At 28.9% G+C, this 22615-nt stretch overlaps 1 protein-coding gene across 6 annotated transcripts in view; it reads right to left on the bottom strand.

Moving 5' to 3' along the window:
- The window catches only part of LOC126908049 (uncharacterized), a 25878-nt gene extending 4870 nt beyond the window's left edge, over window positions 1-21008 (bottom strand). The window contains exons 1-2 of one of the 6 annotated variants that reach the window (XR_007704690.1): window positions 5873-8166; window positions 7-1198 (exon numbers count right to left, since the gene is read on the bottom strand). The gene's annotated coding sequence lies outside the window, so the exon portion shown is untranslated. Of the gene's footprint in view, window positions 1-6; window positions 1199-1230; window positions 1734-5872; window positions 8167-20524 lie in introns of those variants that run through there. The other 5 variants (XR_007704689.1, XR_007704687.1, XR_007704688.1 and 2 more) reach the window with 5 other exon arrangements.
- Between the last annotated feature and the right edge of the window lie 1607 nt (window positions 21009-22615).

Genomic DNA, 22615 nt, shown 5'->3' with positions numbered 1-22615 from the left:
TATGAACAAGCGATATATGAATGTGAATGTACACATTTTAAACGGCAGGGCTGGGTTTTGGAACTTGGGGCTGATTCGCCTCTTTGGAAGTATGCCTGCTAAAAGTGGTGTCAGTATTTTGAAAACAAAATTAACCAAATTTGGCCTTATTCTGGAAAAAAATTATTATTAATATCACCTACACATCAGCTCTGCTATGCCCATGGAATTCAACTTGGCATAATACATACTATTTACAAAAAACAAACTGATGTTAAGGAACCTGTGATAGAATCTGAAAATGAAGAAAACGACGATGAGATATCTTCTGAAATGGACGAAATATATAATATAGGCTCAGACTCAGAAGATGATGTTTTTTAATGTCCTATGCCCAGAATAGAAGTAGACTTAGATGCAGAATATGAAGGTATTATTGAGAAAGTTAAGAAATTGGTGAAACTTTTTTAATGATCACCTACTAAAACTGATACTCTGCAAATATACGTAAAGCAAAAATTTGGAAAAGATATAAAGTTACAACTTGATTGTAAAATTCGATGGTCCAGCTTAGACATGATTTCTACATTTAATAGAATCAAGCTGTGTCAGCAAAGCTTTGATCGACCTAGGCCTGGAAGCTGATCCGTACTACTCTTTGAGTGCGGAAGAACATGCGGTTTTAGTGAACTTAGACAAGGCGGCATTGCAACCTGTAAAAGTTGCTGTGGAGGTGTTATGTCGTCGAGATACTGACTTGACTATCGCAGAAACAACACTTAGGTTTACGATTCCTAAACTGGAAGAGCTGAAAACTCCATTGGCAGAAAAACTAGCTTGCTCCTTGAGAAAGCGCATTATTGAGCGTCGGACGAATTTGACAGCATACTTGTTATATATAAGAGATCCATCTAAGTACCAAGTAGAGTTTGCGAAACCTTTAAATTGCCACCGAAAAATGTGGTTCGAACTGAAATTAAATCACTTATAGAGCGCTTGCATTTGCAACACTGTCTGACTAATTCACAGACACAGACAAATTCAGATCCAACTTGGTCGATCGCATCAACATCAGCTGCCACCACTAATGATATTGCTAGATTTGATGATAAGTGTAACGATAATGAACCGCTTTCATCTTTTTCTGAGACACGCAAACACAAGAGTATTTCATTGCAAGAAGAACTTCAGAAAACATTGATTGCTGTGTTCAAAGAACCTAGAGACAGAAAACTAACTACAAATTCTCTGGAGTCATTAATCAAAAAGGAAATGAATTTATACGAGTCCGAAGGCTCAAAAGGAGAACTTTTACAGTTCGTGGATGACTGCCTAAAATCTGTGATTCCAACTAGCGTCGAATACGAAAAAGTGTTCTCAGCAGGCGATTATCTGGCCAGCAAGATAAGAAGTCGTTTAGGAGATGATTTTTTGGACATTTTTTGCTTTTTGAGAAGCTACTTCCAAAATAACTCGTAATGGCATATGATGTGAACTGTACAAGCCTTACATTTGACTGGTATATTTTGTTAATTCATTTCTAATAGTTCTCTGAGTAAGATTAGTTTTCTTTGATTGATAATAAATAATAATATCTAGTCAAATCAACTTAATTAATGAGATTCATTTTAGTTTTTGATTTCTAGTTGTTTCGTTATAAAAGAACTGTTTTATTAAGACTTTTGTTTGATATTAGAAAAGACGACTGGTCGTTTATTTCATTTCTCTTTTGATTATAGATACGTCAAAATTTACTAAAATGTTGAATACATGAAAGTTTATTGAAAAAATTTGTACAAATAAATGTTTACTTCATAATACCTACAATTCTCATTATTTTTTCCCTAATTTATTCAAATATTGTGATTATTCGCAAAAATAAATAAACAAACAAAACTACCAATCTCGAGAGACTGTATTCCCTATGTATAAGTCATTTAATATGATTTCATTTTTTTTATACTGTCTAAATACCTATATGAATAATTTTTGTAAATATGATTTGAATTTTTTTTCAAAACTGTATTAATGTATGAATAATTTTATTTTTAAAGCTGTTGAAACATATAAGTATTTTTTGTAAATATGAAATGTGTTTATTTTTTAGTTTTAATTTCATACTAAAATTACATGTATTACCTAAATACTTAATTATAAAACAGTAAAGAAAAAAAACTATAGGCATAAACTATAAACATAATAAGTAATAATTATGACGATTGTGTAATTATGATCATCTGTATATACGGCGGCAGCTGTCGATAACGATGGGCGACGGCAACAGTCGACAACTATATATTAAATAATTACATGTCTTTCAAACATTGTAAAAGTGTACACCAACCCTGAGCTAATAATACATTTAGAATAAGTCTGATACATTCACCCTTCTTATGTTTCTATATAATTTTTTATAATACATAATAATAATAGCTATAGTTAAGCATTAATTTTAAGGGTAACAAAATTAACTAATTAGCAATATAGAGATGAAAAAGCATAATACATTGTCAAGTAAATTGAGTGATAATGTAGTAAAGCTTTTAATTGAAAAACTGTTAATTTAAACATTTTTTAAACAAATTCTACTAATTGATAATATGTGATACTTATCATTTCTTTTCTGTGTTGTTAAACTAACTTACATGAAAATATTTACAGATGTAATTTGTTAATTTTTGTCATGAACAAAAGGATAACTACAGAATTTTCTCCATCAATGGATATAAAAAACATTTCATATCAAATTGATAATCTCAAGAAAAAAAATTAAATCCCAGATCATTCATATATATTCACAAAACAGTCACTATTATTGCACAATATTTATAGTCAAAACTTTATTCATGAAATGACCAAACACATTTAATTATGTCAAAATAAATAACACAAACTGTGAAAAGTATAATTTTTTTCGCCATCTTTCTTATAAAATCATTAAGTTTACTTAATGAAACTTATTTTAATAAGTTTAAAATTTTAATAAGTGTAACTCTTCAGAATGATTTCATTTTATCATATAGAAGTATATTCATTACCATTACTCTTATCAAGTTGAAAATACACTACTCCCAACAAATTATGATGCATTAGACTATTAAAAAGTATACTCGAAATTGAAAACCAATAACGTTAATTTAACTAATTTAGAATGTCACAGTAGGGAAGACCAGAAAACTACAGTAATTCTAAAAATTAAAATTATATTAACAACCCATTGTACAATATACACAAGAACTAGTCTAAAAAATATGAATTTTGTTTATTTTATAATTTTTTAAGAAACATTTACAAATTTATCAACTACTATAAGTTTTTGCAAAAGATACATAGTACATGAACAATTAAAGTGTCATTTAATTTATTATTTACTATATTATGAAGTTAAATAATCACTTTTACTTAATTAAAGCTTATATTAAATGTTACTTATGATTATAAAATAATGTATTCACTATTATAATACATTATAAAATAAAGCAAATTTAACAATAGTACATTAATGCATATGTCAAGAAAACCCAATTATATAAATAAATAAGAAAATGACTGTCATCTTTATTGAAACATTTCTTAGTTTTTTTTTTAATTTAATGATTAAAGAAAAAATAATTTATAAAATTGGCAACTACTGATTTTCAGAATATTTCTAAGCTTCTATTCACAACCAATATGTCTTGTATTATCATATTAAATGCTATTGAGGCAAGACTATTATCTTGCAAATATTTAATATATCTAGCGGCATGACTTTCTGTACATGCTAGCCTAGAACAAGTCATTTGTAATTTCATATATGAATTGTTAATTTTGGTGCGTATTAGCGACATAACTTTCTATATATGCAAGCTAAATACAGCCCACCTATTTATTAAACTTCCCATAACAACATTGAAATGATTAGGCAAAGTGATAAATAGAATAAGAATACTATGATATCAGTAGCCAACTTAATAAACACATAATTTTAAAAATCTTTTAAATAAGTAGGAACAAGCTTACACAATGTACATTGAGTGAAAACTGCCTTATTACATTACATAAGGTTTTATTAGCCATTTTAATTAGAAAACAGTCAATTGAAATAATTAGAATATACAATTAATATAATTTATATACTTTCCTCATTAATGTACTATAGATTTCTAAGTTGTTTTTAATATAAAACTAAAATATTTAAAAGACATAAGTAGTATGTAATGTAAAATGTAACTTGATAAATTAATTTATTATCCTGTGTAAATATTATTTTTCATTTTAATTTAATTATTTATAGTTGAAATCTAGTTTTTAAACTAACTAGAATGATACCGTACATAAATAAAAATTGAAGTAATTAGAGCTACAATATATCTGATGAGATTTTGAACACCTCATAGGATAATACTCAAGTGATACGAGTTTAGGTAATGTAGTTAACCTTTGCAATTTATAGTTGTTATATGCTCATAACAGTTTATAGCTAGAAGTTAAAATTCTGTTTGCTATATATATTTATCTTGATAACATAGTAGTATTTAGGAGGAGTAAAGTAATAATTAAGCAAATATGTTTTATTGATAGTATCATTCACAAAATAAAATAATATAGTTAATATAACAGCCAGTAATAAAAATAATTGTATTAAAAAGTACTGGGTTTACTTATTTAATCAACAAGAGTTTGCTAATTATTGAAATTAAATAATTCTAGGAAACTAAATTAAATATATATTAATTAAATATTCATTGTAAAAATAGCAAAATTAAAGATTATAATAACAATGATATAAAATATCATAAATTGCTTCTAAATACTGTATTTTTCTAGATTAAATCATGTTAATACTATTAATGTGAAATTAAAAGAAAAAATTGAGAATAATTCAACAGAGATAATTTTAATATTTATTTTTCTAGTAAAGTAGACAAGATGAAATCATTCCTAAGGGTTAAAATTCAAAGATCAAACATCACTTAAACAATTAATTGATTTATATAATCAATTTTTTAGCAAATACTAAAATTATACTTATCATCTCAAATTTTTAACAAAGTAATTGATATCAATTAAAATAAATAATAATACATTTTTTATAAAAATGATTAATAAATAATATTTAATCATTTTGAAATTAGTTTATTAAATATACGACACACAAACAAATTAATATTTACGATCAGTTTATACCAGATCTCCAATTTAATTATTTTCATCACACTAGAGATTTTAAAGTAATATTTTAAAATTACCAAAATCCTAAAAATTAGATGGCGTAATCAGAATATTACTACAAAATACAATAATATATTTCAATGCTTTCAAAAGCCTAGCGTGTAAAGAAATTTGTTATATGTAATCTTCATTCAGAAAAAGGTCTTATTAGTTAGTAGAATGGTGTACTTAATCTAATAGCAGGCCTCGATCACAAAAAGCATAAAACTAATTTAATTAAAAACAAAAAGTACAACATGAGGTATTAATAATATAACAGTATATTTAAAGAATATAATTATACATATTCTTCCTATTGTGAGATCTCAAATTTTAACTGTATTTAAAAGACAAACGTGATTACACGAAAAAAATATAAATATATTTAATATACATGAATTAGTTTTTCTTAAAATATGTGATCACCTACATTTATATTCTTTACGCAATAACGTAAAAAATTAATAACGTACCTAACAAAATAATTAATATAAAATAAATTATAAAAATATAAACAAATAATTTAATTCATACATAAAGTTAATAGCGTAAGTAAGCGTAATTATGTAAAAAATATGGATACACCGAATTAAATTTATAAATTCACGAACAATTTCAAATCATGTGTACCATAAAAGGTAACATAATTACACGTAAATAATGTTTACAGATGTCAAATAAAAAAAATACAAATGCTTACCTTAAGATGGATTTAGAATATAAAAACGATTAACAAAGGAACGTAGACCTTCCCGCCAACTCATTGAACGTAACAGAAAATGGAAGATGCTGCACTGAGTTTGTTAGACAGCTCTGACCCTCTCGTTACTACGTTGAAAATTTCCAAGTATAAAGAGCGAGCAGAGGACATAACTCAACAGGGGTGCCATAACAAATGCTGTAGAATCGTTGTGTAGACGTTTAGTAAAAATCTGATGTTCGTGAAAAGTAATACGAAGCGAAATAGTGGGGAATCCATAAACACTGTTTCTCTTTTTCTCTCTTTTTTAGTGTTTTAAACTGTGAACAAATGTTACCAACATGATATCACCTATAGCAATAAGTATACTACATTCTAAAAAGTGGTGGTAGCTGCTTTTTGCTATATTTATCAAAATTTTTAATTTTTAGCAAACAAATATTTAATAGATCAACGCCGTTCCACAAATCATGTTTTATCTTAATTAAATAATTATATTATTTATTGTTTACAATTGAAATTAAAACGTAACATATATAGCTTTATTTGGTTTCAATTGATTTTTACTTACGAGCGCCTGTACTATAAGTCCAAATTATAATAACCATAATTGAGCCTGTCCTAAATTTCAATCCTAGACACACTAAGTAGTGTAAAAGTAAATTTTAGGAGCTCTTAAACCTCATTTTAAAATCTACTTAAAGTATTAAAATAATTATGAAAACTCAATTCTAGTAAATAGCTTAAACAAAATATAAAATATCTAGTTAAATCGGTTGCTATTTATTACGATTATTGTTGTTATAGTTATTTTAATGAAAAAAAGGTCTTTCGTTGTAATTTTTTTCAATTTTATTAAGGTAAAAGTTATAAATAATAAAAAAAACATTAAAATTTTTTTTTTTTAGTTATGATTGTTTTAATAAAATAGAGTAATTTTTGGTCCTTTCGGTGATTAAAAAGCGCATACTAAAAATTATTTACCCCATTCTACCCAAAAATACATACATAGGTATTCTAGATTTTAAAAATAAATTTTTATTACGGTAGACTAAAATAACTGCGTAAGGCTAATAAGATTATACCAATTCGTACATTTTTTATTTATTTCTATTTCTGATAGTGTATTGTTTAAGTTATTTATATTATCATTCTCATTTTTTTAACACTATCATTTCATTTTAAAATTAACAAGTATGTTTAACACATGAATGAAAAATTTTCATACAAAATTTCTGCTCATATTCCACAATCTCTATCATCATAAGAAAAAGTGATAGCGTATAATTTAAATTAATGAACTATTAAGTTTACATAACTAAAATTAAAACTAATAATTTTTAAATTTTTAAAATTTTAAAATTTTAATACTGCTAAAATAATGACACCGGGGGCAATTACCTTAGTATACCGCCTCTAAATACATGTCTGATATACTTCTTTATTTAATTACGTTTAGCGACTACTATTTTCACTAGAATTGTATTTTAGGGTAAATAGATGTTTGCTTTTATTAAAAATGGTTTTTTATTTAAAAAATATTATATTTCTCTATATGGCTTTAAATATTCACTTTCAGGTTTTAATATAATCAAATCAGTATGTGTTACGTATGATTCATCGTTAAAATGTTACAATGAACCGTTCTAAATAGATTATGATCAGAATAAAAGTGTGCGTACTGGCACTATTTATTAGTACCCTTAACACATTTTTACAATTTTCAATATATTTACCTGCTGCTGCTGATTTTTTGTGTAGTTTATAAATAGTTAATTCAGCTCAACAAAGATGCCTTTGTATTTATACAGGGTGTTCAGTTATAAACATAAAGGTAGTATTTTGAAAAAATGCATCATGATTCTTCTATTAAAAAAGAAGCAGAACACAAAGGTCAAATAGACCCTATTGATTGTTAGAAATGTGGGAATGTTTACTTTTCAATATAATTTATAATCTACATCGGTGTAGATCACCTAGCAATCTAAAAAACTTATTGTTAAATATTATGGCCTTAAAACATAGAATTTATTTTTCAAGATCTCACAATCTTAGAGATTTAAACTATAAATTGTGATGCTTTATTTAAGTTATTTAACACATTGAGAGGTGACGACTTGGGCCACGTAATGGATTGTGAAGTCGCCACCCTCATGGCTCCCTTGCAAAAGGAAATCGGGTCGCCAACCACTTAAGCGAGGGTCTTGATCATAAAAAGAAACAACACCCGGACCATAAGTGGATTTAAAAAAAATAATAAGAAAACCAATAATATCAAATAATATTATAATAATAATAATATTTAAATAATGATATTTATATATTCTAATAATATAGAAAAAATTATATGTTTATATATACTAAGATATAAAGTATTGTTGTAGACTATAGTACGCTGATACCTTGTAAATAAAACAGAATAGGTTTATTTGATGTCATCAGTGGTGGACATACTTTAGTATGTCGAAGACCGTTACCTTAAAACTAGAGAAAATGATTTAAAGGGAAAAAAANGAAAAAAAAAAACAATTATTAAGACAAAAAAAATTAACCTACAACTTTTAAATATTACACGTGAAGTGTCTTCCGCATCGGAACAAGTCCGTGTACTCCGGGCGCGGCGGATAATTTTTGTAATCTGGCCGGCCGGCCGGACCGTACTTGGGCACTGCGGGAAAATACGTATTAAATATACATGACACACCACTGACCAATAACCTTGTATTTATTAATTATAGCTAAAATTATATACAGCTCATAAAAAAAATAAATTTAAAACAGAAAAAGGCTCAAAACAATATATTAAATCAAATAAAATACGATACCCAGTCCCGGATGGGACTCGTCCTAAGATGGGGATCTCGGCCCCGGAAATGGCCGACGCCTTGTTGAATTAATACATTATTAAAATGAAAAACGCACACGAAAAAAAACAAAATAATGTTGGCTGTACGCACACAGCCAAAATACCACGACGGTCGTTCAAAGGGAAGAGAGCACATAGGTTTCTTACACACTGGGCGAGCCATAACGACGATGACGATTACGTTTGGGAGAGGGTATCGGCTTAACAATTTACAAAATATAAAACAGATTAAAGCATGAACAATATTAAAATTATACCGATATTGACAGTGGTGGCCAGTGTATGTGTCATATAGGGAACGATTATTAAACTGATAAAGAATATTGTGTGTATAGCGTTCACCTTGACAGCAACAGTACAGTTTTCTGATTACTCGGCCGGATATAACGTACGCGCGCCCATTAGCAAAGCAAAACAGTAAATCTATCTATATTATAAAACTCATATTTTGTCACGTTACAACATAAATTATATATTGTTTATATTCGTAAATAATATTCATTACAATAATTAACATTACAAAAATATTACAAATCATTGAATAATATGACTATTACTAAATAATATTCACTAAAAATAATCCACTATGCGAAAGTTTAAGAATTAAAAGTAGATCTATAATAAAAATATTATTTTGAAAACGATCACGAAACGTATCAAAAAAATCACAATACATACTAAATTGGCTAGTGTCAAATCTCTAAAGAAAAAAGATACAGTTGCTAAATTAATTTTCAATTTAGGAACATAAAATAAAGAGTTGAGTTTAGTTCTGGTAATATGAACTAAGATAAGAAATTTAGTCTGGAATTTAGTTTAGAACATTGGTAGTTCAGAACAATCAATATTAAAACTTATAAGAACATAATATCTTCTAATTTATGCCTGATTTCACTCGTATCAAGGCCAATTAAGTCCGTTATAATATAAAAAAATCCCTGAAAATATGTCATTTCATCTTAAAAGTTAGTATTTTTCAAAATTTATACTGAAAATTCTCAAATTTTGAAATAGGGGTTGTGTAGTTAGGAGACCAAATAAAAGAACCAAACTCTCAATGAGAATAAACCAAAGAGCAATATAAAGATTTTGTGCAATTTTTATTTTTAAATTGAACTATATTTATATTTGAAAAACCAAGCATTTTAAATAATTTATTAATAGTATATGAAAAATAAATATCAAATCAGAACTAAAATAAATACTCATATCTCTAACTGAAAACTCTTTTTAATTAAATACTCGAAATATTATAATTATAAATTATTAAACTACTATTACGAACAAGCGATAAAATATGACATTAAATTAGTTTAAATTAGCCTGTAAAAATTAACAATCATCATAAGAGCGGACTTAAACATAAATTTTTGTATCATCAGCAAATAATAAATCTTAGTGTCATTACCTAAAATAGAAGGAAAAAACAAAATCATTAAATCGTTAATAAAAATAATACAAAATAGCATGCTCAAATGAGAGCCTTGAAGTATATCTGAAAAAGCAATAAATTCTTCAGATAACATATTTCAGTACTTTAGCAATCCACTTTAAAAATATTAATGCAATTTCATTATCAACAATCTATAATTAACTATATCAAAAGATTTTTTTAAATCGGTTTAATATGATAAGATTATTTGTAACTATAGAATGTTATATATATATGTTTTAATTATAATTTTTAATTAACAAAAACTTTGTTAATTGTTACATTCAGAATATTATATAGAGTGTTCTATTGTTCTCATTGTTGATATTAATTTGAATTCCATTTTCAGAAAATTGCAATTGCACTGTTATACCAGGCAGATCAAACTCAGCACTTAGGTAATGTTCAAGTAAATACAACAAAGGTTTCTCTAAAATCTTTTTTTATACTTTTTTTGGTTTATTAATTTAAATTTTAGGAAAATGAAATTTATTTTAAATGCTTACATTTACTTGACACAAATTTATTAATAGACCGTATGCATTATGTTATAGCAGCGTCTACAGGCTGCTAATGTGTAGTTCAAAATTTCAATTAATTTTGTATAAGAATAATATTATGGCTAACTAAAGCATATAAAACATTATAATTGTAATTTATTACATATAAACCTTTTTTAGGTAAGAAAAGTAACTTGATACAGTTTACTACTAACCTTCTTTGAGCCAACCCAACTTAATACTCTTTGAAATAAACAAATCGGTATAATTTATTACTTCCTTTGAAACATTTTTTCGAGGAAAAATTCAGTTTCACTACCTATCTACGCTAATTCCACATTCTCCATTTGTTGGTAAAAGATTCATGGGTTTTAAATAAGTAAAAAACAGTGTTCACAAGAAGTAAATTTTGGGAAAATTAAATTCTCATATTAAATTGTTAATTTTTAGTTATCCCAACTACTTGGGGTCGACCATCCTTAGCCTAAATTTGTACTTAACACAATCTCCCACATTAGCCGTCATCATATCGCATTCCATAACATACCTCTATCTCTTTTTTGGTTTTCTTCTACACCTTCTTCTTTCAACATTAATTTCCATAACTGTTCTCACAGCTACAGATTCCTCTCTTCTCATAAAATCTAAATCTATTTTCTCTCTTTTATTAAATCTATTTTAAGCTTCATTCATAATTGAAGCTACATCTATATTCACTCTTATATGTTCGTTCCTTATCTTATCTTTTTTAGTTCTACTCGCTCTTTTAGCTATCTTTAGTCAGTTAAAAATAATAATTTTTTGGTTTGTTAATTATTGTTGGTAGTAGAAATAAACCGTTCAGGATTATTTATTTTTGCTTAATCAATTATTCATACATCTTTTAGTAAAGTTAAATAAACACTGCATTTGAAATAAAACATAATTTTAACTTAAACATTCAATAAAGAAACCTGGCTAGTCCAATATTTTTCAAAAATAAATTTTTTTTTATTTCAAATAAATTTATATGAAATTAAACATTATTTTGCGTACTTTTGTACAAAAATAGTATATAACAATATATGAGAATTAATATTTTTGTATTATAATATAATATGCTTCTTTTACTTTTTTGATTTTTATATGGATATAGATATTACAAGATATAAAAAGTCAAATTTTTGTTAACTTCAAAAGTTTATGAAAAAACCCAGCACAGTGGGGTCGCGGCATAGTGGGGATGTTGCATAGTTGGGTCCAGTATAGATTTAATCTGACAGTGATTAAAATCACTATCATAAGAAACGCTTCGATGCAAATCAGTAGATAGTGTTTAATTCTAAGAAATTGGTGGATAATTACAAAAGCTACATTATCTGCTAGTTTCTTATTAATACCCTGATTAAGATAAAGTATGTCGAATGAAAAAGGGATTATTAAAAAATATTATTTCTCATAAAAAAATTGTGTTGATTCGTACACTTTTCAATGAGTTATAGCATTATAAAGTTAAAAATGTAACCAACCCAACCCAACATCAACTCCTATTTCCTTAATTATATCCAGATTAGTAATTATTTTAATTATATATTATATAATTTTTATAATTAATTATTTTCAAATTATTATTGATTTTTAATATGTTAAAAGTAATCATTTTGAACCTACTTCTTTTTGTTCTTTAAAGTGAAAGTTTTAATAAAAAAAAAATGAATTTATTACCATAACTTTTAACTCAACTTGCAAGTTTGAAATAAATATTATTAAATAGAAAAAAATGAAATTGGTAGATTATTTCAAAAACAACAATAACACTTATTCCCTTAATTTTACCCCGATTTATAACTATAATATATGAATACATAATAATTACAGTAATTAAATTGAGTATGAAAGTGGTATTCAATAATATAATATTGTAATTTTTACGGAGATATTATAAAAATAAAAAGGAGTTGTATATTCATATACTTTTAATGCGTATACAAATTTAAAGGAATTTATGCAATACTTTTTAATAAAAAAATTTTGTTACTTATGAATAAATACACTAAACAAAAGGAACTTTCATCAGAAAAAAAATATACTTTTCTAAATAAACTTTTCGTGATGTTTTCAAATGTGCAATTAAACTTTTTCTATTACTTCTAAGTTTTAATATTATTACTTATTATTAAAAAATAAGTATTTACATATAAAAAAAAATAATTAAGAACAAAAAAAATTGTATTAAATTAATACTGATTTTGATTTTTAATATGTTAAAGGTAATCATTTTGAACCTATTTTTTATTGTCTTTTAAAGTGAAAGTTTTAATGAAAAATACCTTCTCAGCTTCGCATCGAAGCTAAAAAATGAATTTGTTACCATAACTTATAGTTCAACTTGCAAGTTTGAAATTGACATTATTAAATTGAAAAAAATGAAATTTTTAAGATTAATATGCAATCTGGAAATTTTATAATTACTAATTACAGTACATTTGTCAGAAAAATTCGATTTTTTTACATTTTTATCGTAATAGATAACTGAAATAGAAAGAATAGTAATCATATCCTAATAACTTTTGGTGTTTAAAAAAATTCTGCAATTGAAATATTCAGAACTTAATTAATTTTAATAATTTACTTTAATTAAATGAACCAATCAAACCAAAGTAGTTAAAAAGATTTACTCAATTGAGCATATTATCAAAAATATAATTATAATTGTAAAACTCCATCGTTAACTTCAGGTGAAACTAAAAATCATTTTTTTTTTAAATTTATGATTTATATAGCAAAATATTACTAAAAAATTTGGCATATTATAGACTGGTAGTAGCACACAGAAATAGAGTTAAAAAATTAATAAATTATAAAGTAAAATTATTTACTTTTGTAGTTGAATACTTTTATCATATCAAATTTAATTCGACAATAAATAATTTAAGAATATTAAAAATTAATGATTTTAATTGTTTGTATGGACAAATCTAGTTAAGCTACTTTTTATTTGAATAAGGAATATTTTTTTGATTTTTAAGAGTAATAACTTAAACTAATCATTAACTTAAATATCATAAACTTAAATGAATCATTTGACGTATCGTTGAAAAAAGTAGGTCTAGTGAGGGTTGGCAAAATAAATCGTAGCCAGAAAAAGAACCACATAGTAAAATAATATTAACATGAATATCAATTTCTTCTCACGAGGGGAGACTATAGTGATAAGATCCTTTATATTTATTGAAATTATTGAATCTAAATGAGATAAATATCAAATGATTTGAAAATTCTATTCTAACTCAAAAAAAAAATGCAAAATTTTAGAAGCCACAAACGGATTTGAACCTCGTACCCTAGGCGTTAAAGATCAAGGTGTTACCCATTCGGCAACTATTCGTTGATTTTTGTTGCATGATAAAATTGGCTATTTAAGCTAACTCAAATTTAAAAATTACTTTTTCGACTTTAAAAAAGTAAAAAATGTTAATAAGTATAATATCATATGTCTTATGAACTTTATTCTATGTCAATGAAATTATATAATATTCATGAAAGTCAGTTTATTCCCCTAATAAAATATTTTAAAATAAAATAAAATACAAAACCTAGAATTTTAATAAAAAATAGCATATTTTTAAATACGGTAGCCTTTTGCGCATAGAAGATAGGTCGTCGGGACAAATTTTTTTTTTTCATTTAGTAGTACATAAAATAAGCTTTAATTTGATATATGTTTAAAGGACGCAGTATTTCCGGAACATTTTCAAAAATTAAGTTGAAAAAGTTAGTTTTTGTAAAAAAGTTGCTATTTTAAATCCCCCCTGTGAGCAGAATAAGTGTTAGATTTTCAAAAAAAAATGATATCAAATGAAAGAAAATTACCTAAGGTTTCAATATAAAGAAATATTATTTTGATTAGTTAATATTTGAAAAAGTTATGGCAGTTTTAAGTACAAAAAACATCGTTATAAAAGGTGATTTTTATCGCAAATATTACATTTTTTTTATAATTTCGACAGCCATTTGCACATAGAAGATAAGGTGTCGGGACAAATTTTTTTTTTTCATTTTATAGTACATAAAAAAAGCTTTAATTTGATATATGTTTAAAGGACGCAGTATTTCCGGAACATTTTCAAAAGTTCAGTTGAAAAAGTTCTATTTTTTATACAATGTTTCAAAGTTTGAACCCCCCCTATATAAGGGGAAATTGTCTAATTTTAATAAAAAGTATGTCAAATGGAAGATGTACTTATAATGTATTTAGAAAAAAAAAAATTGTGCTGATACATGCATTTTTCGAAAAGTTATAGCATTTTTAAGTTGAAAATTAAAAATTGAAAATCGAAAATTTTAACACAAAAATAGTGTTTTTTTAACTACGGCAACCGTTTACATGCAGAAGATAAAGTGTCGGGACAAATTTTTTTTTTTCATTTTATAGTACATAAAATAAGCTTTAATTTGATATATGTTTAAAGGACGCAGTATTTCCGGAACATTTTCAAAAATTAAGTTGAAAAAGTTAGTTTTTGTAAAAAAGTTGCAATTTTAAATCCCCCCCCATGAGCAGGTTAAGTGTTAAATTTTCAAAAAAATTATATCAAATGAAAGGAAAATATCTAAGGTTTTAGTTTAAAAAAAAATTATGTTGATTTGTTGATTTTTGAAAAAGTTATGGAAGTTTTAAGAAAAAAAAGTGAAAAAAATGACAAAATTTGTCGATTTTTAAATTTGTAATTTTTTTGGATATTTCCCCCATTTGCGGGGAACGAGGGAAAATTTTTAAATTTTTAAGGGTAATGTCTTCAACTAGATACAATTTGTGATCTTTTGACGTATTGTTAAAAGAAATCGGTCCAGTGAGAGCTGAGAAAAAGTAGTGACAGACACAAAAAAAAAAAAAAATTAACACATCATGGTAAAATTAATACCTTCTCAGCTTCGCATCGAAGCTAAAAAATCAGTAATGGTTAGATAGATAATCAAATTGGCTTCAATATAAGCATTGAATGGTACAGAACGCCTTTAGAAGGATCTAGTTGATCAGTTGTTACAAACATCGTTGATTATATTATATCGTCTGACAGCTGATCTCCAACGTCTTGCATCACTCACCTCTTTGCACATCCAGTACGGCAAATCGATGACTTCCGTGTCAATTGTCATCCGTGTACAGTTCATCGTCGTAAGTCAGTCAATCAATTGTTTTTTGTGTCATTGTTCGGCCATTGTACGCCGTTATTCTTTATTTGTTTATTGCACCCTTGTGCTCAAAGTTTACGTGCCCTTGTACGCCACTAGTGATTGAGCCCTGACCATCACTAAACATTATCATTACCATAGTCTGTTCTCATCTGCCATTACGTGCCTAGATTTACACTCTGACTCGTCATACTCAAATGTTCGACATCATTACCACAAGATCTCATACAGTCCACTCATCACTATCAACAACTTCATCTGTTCAGATGAGTTTTATATTATTTTTTAATATTATTTATTGTTTGTTTTAATTGAGATTAATTATATTGTTTTATGCCGCTTCGCCAGCCACTAATATTTAAGGACCCCCCGTTACCCCTTAAATTTAAGATACTCTCTGAGGAATTTTTAATATATGTGATTATTTGTTATTTAATTATTGTCTACTCTCGTTTACTTATTGGATGTATAGTTAGCCGTCATCTCCTAGGTGACCCACTCACACCATTAATAACGCTTTTTAAACAGATTTAAGGTAAAACGGCATTCTAGTGCGGTGCACAACTAGCCGTCCTACGGTCTAGCTGCCTCGTACGTAACAAGCATACTTAGGTAAAATGCCTTTTCAAATACCTTAAGAAACGCTTATTGAATCTTTAAATGAAATGTTAAATTATTATTATTTTATTTATTTAAGAAGTTAAATGACTCAACCTATGAAAATCTAATTTGATGCTAAAATTTTTAAATAATCACATTTTATATTGTAATTTTTTTTGTAAATATTCCTAAATATATTATAAATTTTTAAAATACCGAATACTTATATTTGAAAAATTAATTTTAACTTTAAAATGTTAATATTCAGAATAAATGTACATTCCATAAAAGCCTAGATTATGGAAGACTATATAAATTACATGACTTAGATTCATTAATAATTTTTAAATATAGAATTTAATACATAGATTTTTCACTTCTTTGTCATAGTTCATTAAATATTATAATAATAAATATGCAGTTAAAATATTCTAACTTTTTAAATTTTACTGATTTAAAGTACATTAAGCTCGCTTTCTAATCACTATAAAGTTTACTTAATTAAATTAAGTTACATTAAAATAATGTAAATTTTTTATTCATAGATTTAATCAAAAGTTATTTGTCAGTATTTTTAAAAACATTTCACTTAATTAATTATTCAATTTTAAGTAAATATTTTATATTAATAATATTAATTTAATACCAAATAATATTAAAAATATTTAACTCAAAAATCAAATGTTTAGCGTTGATAATTATAACATTGTTTTTGAAATACGTACCCGCGTATCTATATATTTAATCTATATATTTCATTATCAAATATTTTATGTATTTACTATATAAATAAATACATAAAATATTTAATGTAAAAACACAAAATAAAATTTTAATTGCTTAACATTACTGATTTGTGGATTGGTTCTTATTTATTATAATTTGTAAAAAATAAATTTAAGTTATATTATCATTTATACCTTACTAACATTGTTTTATAAATTATATCAACATAAATAACTATTGATAATAATTGTATTACTATTAACGTAATTACTTGGATATTAAAAAAACTTAAATTAATCGTAAGTTTTAAATCAAAATTTTACTGAAAACTTAAAAAAATTGATGTACACTCTTTGTTATGCTCCCGATGTAATAAATATGAATTCAAAAATTCATTAAATTAGAAAAATATATGTATATAATACGATATAAATTATGAACTTTTATTAAAATCCATTTTAATACTTCACATATTACTATGTGATACTAAAAAATAATCTATCTTTGGTAATAATTTTGCTCCAGTAATTTGTGTTTTCATATGACCTAAATAAAAAATTTTTTCCTCTTTGTATTTTAAGTTTTAATAAAAAATAATTGAAACACGTAAAATTATTAATAAACAATGATATTTTTCCTGATGCGGGTTTTTTTATCCTGCCGCACTCGTGGGGCGTTGTAATATTAGGAAAATAACAAAAAGAAAACAAAGCGACTCGCGCTATCATCGTATAACACGGGGACTTTTGTTTTCTCGGCCGTATGACTAATATTTTTAAAAACCTTGAGGACCGCATTGTGCCCCTCACTGTGGGTGGGGGGTGCGGTGAGTGAATTTAAAGAGGCTACAGCTTGTCCTGCGTTGTGTGCGAGGGGCTGTAGTCGAGGTTGAGGGCCCGGTGAACGGGCGAAGTGAGGTGGAAGGTCGTTAAAAATTTCATCATTTTGGCCGAGAGGAACGCGCTCGCTTTCGCTATCGCTAATGAACGAATTAGTTATTCGCGCTGCGCGTTGTGTGGTGTGCTTGTTTGTTGCCGTATGGAATTGTGTCTTTAAGCCAGAAGAGCGGACTAATTTCTCCGTGGCTGTTGCCCGTTTCCCGAAACAGTCGGCCTATTAGGGCAACTGCTGTGCCAGTGGTCTGCTCCGCAATATCGGCAGGGTCGGGGGGGGCGTTCCGCGTTAGGCGCGCTCGCCCGCTGTCGAAAAACTTGCGGTGGTTGGGGAGGCGCAGGAGGCGGTACGTACGGCTTTAAGTTGGTTTTTAGCCTACCCGTGCGTAAGGGCCTGTCGAGATCGTTCGCGATTACGCGCAAATCGTCTAGAGTACGCGGACTTCGCATTTTCACGTTGCCGTAATATTCGTCGCGTAAAAGACTAACTACACGATCCACGATCTGCTGCTCGGAACAACTGGGGCGGGCGCGCATCGCTAAACGTTGTTTATCTATAATAAATTCCGTCATACGCTGATTGGGTCCCTGTTGTGATGTCATGAGTTCGTTTTCTAGCTCGGCTTGGATGCTATTATTATCGAACGCCACGAGAAACTCCCTTGAAAATTGGCGCCAGGACATGTTGTTCAACTTAATGGACTCCCACCAAGTAAATGCCGTGTCCCTTAAAAACTGTACCCCGGTTCTCACCCACAGATCGTAATGGATACCGGATTGTGTCAGGAGGTTTTCTAGCTGCTCTAGAAATTCCCTCGGGTCCTCCTCATATTTCCCCGTGAACTCAGGAGACGGAGGACGTAAAACAGGCGGATTATTATACGGTACAGTCGCCGAATGTGTATATGAACGGGTTGATGGGGACGGTGACAAATCGCGTGTCGGTGGTACAAATGTGTTTGACCCGAAATGTCCCGTGTGTTGTGGGCGCGCGTCTGAATTGAAAGTTGCTTCGTGCGTGTTCGCTCGAGGTAGTGTTGGAGACGCGCGCGTGGTCTGGCCGGCTAATCGTTGTATATTGCGCGCCTCGCGCTCTTCGATCTCCGTCAAACGTTGTTGTAAAGCCGCGTTATTCTGGGTCATGCTACTCGGCCCAAACGTTACGCGGTTTTGTTCTGGCAAGTGCGCGCGATCAGTACGATTTGTGTCGGCTGTTCCTCGCGTCATTTGTGCGGTGGCGAACGGATTTAGCATGGACTCGTTGTTTAAATCGCGACTTGTAATTGTGTGTGAGAGGGACCGAATCTCCTGCGTAATGCGGGACAGTGCTCTCTCTACTTCTGACATGCGCGCTTCCATGCGTGTGTTCAAAGATACATCGCGTAAGCTCTGCCTTAACGCGCCTATCTCCTCCGTTGCGTGGGATATTGAACGTACCGTATACATGTCATCTGTATACGCTGCGTTCACACATCCGTTGGGACGGCCGGTTGCCTGGGACCACTCGTGTAGAGACCCTGTTTCGGATTCCTCTAGCGCCAGGTTAACCGGTTGATCCGCGTGTGTCGGGGGGACGACGGTCCGGCATAGCGCGGGGGCGTCGTCTATCCGTGACTCGCGTTCCGTCTCGAGTGTCTCATAGTGAAGCGGCGGGCGTTCGGGTAAAATCGCGTTCGATGGGTCTAGCCCTTCGCTGCGTAAGTTATTTTCTAACACGGCTAGCATATCGCTTTTCGTTGTGGGCCCATTTAGCTGTCTATAAGCGCACTCGCGCAATAGTTCCCGACGATTCATCTGAGACAATGTTTTACCTGACATCGTGAACGTTCTTTATCGTATTTCGCGAGAATGAACAAAAATAAATAAATAAAACGCAAGCGCTTGTTTGTTTTTGTTATTCGGAAATACAATACCGTCGGTCTCGAGAATACGCGTTATGTGCTCGCGTATGAACGTCAACAATGCCGGCCGTTTGTATTATTATTGTTGTTGTTGTGATACTGATATAGTATAGCACTAAGATAATGGGTTTTGTATGGGGATGACGTTACTATAATATTTATAATTTCGAAGGTCGGAAATAATAATACAAACGGTTTTATGGGCTCGGTTGTTAATGCTATATCGAACGCGTTGATACGGAGTGTATTGTGCACTACCTGTCTATCGCTGTCGTTGCAATGTAATGTGAATCAGCGGCGTCGTCTCGCGCACGCGATAAGGAATGGTTGGGCAACAACTGGATAATCTACTTGTTAATGTTAAAAATAACTAGCGAAGTGGAATTCTACAATTGTTGCGCTATTGAAAATTTATCTATAACCGAGCGGGGAATTCGCTGCTGTCACCAGCGGACTGTGACTGAAATAACTCGAAGCACAGGGCGGCTAAGTAAACCTAGCTGTCTCTTATATAAAAAGTAAAATAAATTACAGACAAGTCAGCAAATGGTTTTCTTACCTTAATCAAAGTTAATCCAAATTAAGACCGGTTTGTAATCCTTGCCGGGGAGCCAGTTGATGCGGGTTTTTTTATCCTGCCGCACTCGTGGGGTGTTGTAATATTAGGAAAATAACAAAAAGAAAACACAACACGTTGTTTTTGGTTCAGAATAATCTAATGTTTTATTTGTCACTGAACAGAACTTTATATCGAAAATAAAAAGGTAAAACAAATAACCACAGTAAGCAAGTAGACGATTGACGTACTTAAGTAGGTATCCAAAGAAAACAATATATGTCGTATCGGTGTGTCCGGTGCTGTACTGTCGGCGATGCGGTCAAAGCGGTGTCACGGAGATGACTTAACGTGTATTTGCGGCGGGTCGTAGATGGACGTGCGGCACTTGCTGGACTTTGTACCGTGGCGTATCGCACGCGGTGTTAGTCAGTCAAACTACCATATGCACGTAGAATGGCGGCGGTTGATACAGGTGTCACGGGTCGCGGGGCTCTGTGTATAGAGAACAACGCGGTCCGTGTCATTCCTTAAAAACACAACAATAATAAATATGAAAAATTAATAATCGAAATATTGCAAATATTTTAAAAATCAAGTTGCGCTTAACAGATTAATAGTTAATATTCAATTTTATTATTATTGTCATAGCAAATTATTACTAATAATAATTATTAAGTTTGTATCCAATAATGAAGACATACACAGTTACAAAGTCGTCATATAGTAGTCTATTAAAAGCGGGTATTGGGATACAAAAAAATGGCGCCAAATCTTTTAAATATATTTTCTTTTATATAAATTGTAGTCAACCTTTAATTTTTAATTCTCTTAGTTTCTTTAAGCAAACTCTAATATGTATAATAGGGTGGTCCTTATTTTACGAATTTCGAAATTTCTTTCGGGACTCCATTTTTTTCTTTTGCATAATCATGGATTGTGTAGTTTATTACCCAATTTCATCGTCTATTGAACAAGGATAAAAATAAAGGAAATAAGTTTACAGAAAACTACGTAGAGAATGTAAATCGTATAGTATACCTAAATTCTTTGCTTGAATATTTTTATATTTTACGTGTACATGATCTCTTAGGTAGGCCTGGCCTAGTTAGTCAAAATATATGTTTCAGTGTACGAGGTCCCGGATTCAGTCCCAAGGGCGCAAACGAGATTTTTTCTTATGGTAGTGTCTGGTCTCTGTGGCAAGCCTGTCATAAAACCCGTCCCGTCCATCATTGGCTTAACCAAGAACCATCTTTGACTACCTAACATGTGAAAGAGCGCCACCACCACTGTAGCATATTATGTTCGGGAAATTAAAAGATGTAAAACTGATCTTTTTTACGTGTGTACTTGATCTTAGATGTATAATATTAATAGAATTTCATTTATTTTATATGTATCTACCGAATTTAAACTTTCAGGATGAAATCTAGTTTATACAAATTACGAATATTTTACTAAAAATATAAGAGAAAATTTTATTATCCTTTAAAAATACCTATATAAAACAAAATAATTTATGTATCTCATATATTGCCTTAGATCACTAAATAGGATAATTTTCGGGGTTGACTATACTATAAAAAATTGAATAATAATTAAATAATAATAAAAAATAATAAAATGGAATAATAATTTATTTTATCATCTTACTTTATTTTATTAATATGTTTTCACTGAAAATATTTCGTTTTTTTTACTTTCTCACCAATGTAAAAAAAAAAATTGTAAATTTAATATTTTGTTATACTATGTTTTTTTTTTTTATATGTATCCATGAAAGTTCTAATTCATTACCAAAAAGAAATCCTTTAATTTAGAACTTAAGAAAAAAACCTCAAAATTACAATAACGTAAAAATTGCAATTAACCGATAGGGCAACTTTATCTTTTATAATGAAAATAGTAGGACTTTGATATTAATTTTAGTAAAATTTGAACAAAATTATAGCGTATTTATCAATATATATCGTGTAGATTTTTAATGAGCACCATCATCTTTAATTATTTAAAACATTTTGTATTTTTATACAATTAGTTCAACGCATATTCAAATGTTTCGGCGGTAGAGTACAAACACACAAAATGAGA

This window comes from Daktulosphaira vitifoliae, unplaced genomic scaffold (genome assembly GCF_025091365.1).
Source record: "Daktulosphaira vitifoliae isolate Bord-2020 unplaced genomic scaffold, ASM2509136v1 Scaffold_5, whole genome shotgun sequence".
NCBI classification, from domain to species: Eukaryota; Metazoa; Arthropoda; class Insecta; order Hemiptera; family Phylloxeridae; genus Daktulosphaira; species Daktulosphaira vitifoliae.
Note: the sequence above shows the minus strand (reverse complement) of the source record. Positions and strands in the feature narration are given on the sequence as shown.